This window comes from Sturnira hondurensis, unplaced genomic scaffold (genome assembly GCF_014824575.4).
Source record: "Sturnira hondurensis isolate 20B ecotype Veracruz unplaced genomic scaffold, ASM1482457v3 Scaffold0018728, whole genome shotgun sequence".
Lineage (NCBI taxonomy): Eukaryota > Metazoa > Chordata > Mammalia > Chiroptera > Phyllostomidae > Sturnira > Sturnira hondurensis.
In genome coordinates, this window is record NW_028091359.1 from 6,714,366 (window position 1) to 6,715,007 (window position 642).

Consider the following 642-nt stretch of genomic DNA (forward strand, 5'->3'; position numbering starts at 1 on the left):
TAATGTGAGGTTATTTTTTAGATAATGGGGATTTCTCTTCCTTTTCTCATATATTTGTATTTTCTACTTCTTTATATAATGAGCATCTATTACATGTAATAACACAGTAAAACTATGTTTTTGGCATGCTAAAACCCAATATTTGTATATTTTTGTATTTATATTTGTATTATTTGTATATTGTTATTTGTATAACAATATACAAATAAAAAAAATGAAAGAAATGCACCAAACCTCCCAGGATCGTGTCTGGAGGATGGTTAATACTCTGCCAGCTTCAGAGATGAGAGGGAAAACAAGCCTGGCAGAGATACCCATTCCATTCCCCGCTTGTTCCGTAGCTGCTGATCGGAAGACACTCTGCAACAACGTTAAAATAAAAAAAAAAAAAGAAATGTGCCCCGACTGGTGTAGCTCGGTGGATTGAGCGTGGGCCTGAGAACCACACGGTCGTGGTTCGATTCCTGGTCAAGGCACATGCCTAGATTGCAGGCCAGTTCCCAGCAGGGGACTCATGGGAGGCGACCATACATTGATGTTTCTCTCCTTCTCTCCTTCCCCTCCCCTCTAAAGATAAATAAATAAAAAAATCTTAAAAAAAAAAAAAAAGAAATGCACCAAACATCAACAATGGTGACCACC

General features: G+C 38.0%; 1 non-coding gene across 1 annotated transcript; it reads left to right on the plus strand.

Moving 5' to 3' along the window:
• Positions 1-231: 231 nt before the first annotated feature.
• LOC119003865 (small nucleolar RNA SNORA7) lies at positions 232-371 on the plus strand. Its single transcript, XR_005070065.1, has one exon. It is a non-coding gene; the product is annotated as a small nucleolar RNA SNORA7 (small nucleolar RNA).
• Positions 372-642: the final 271 nt, after the last annotated feature.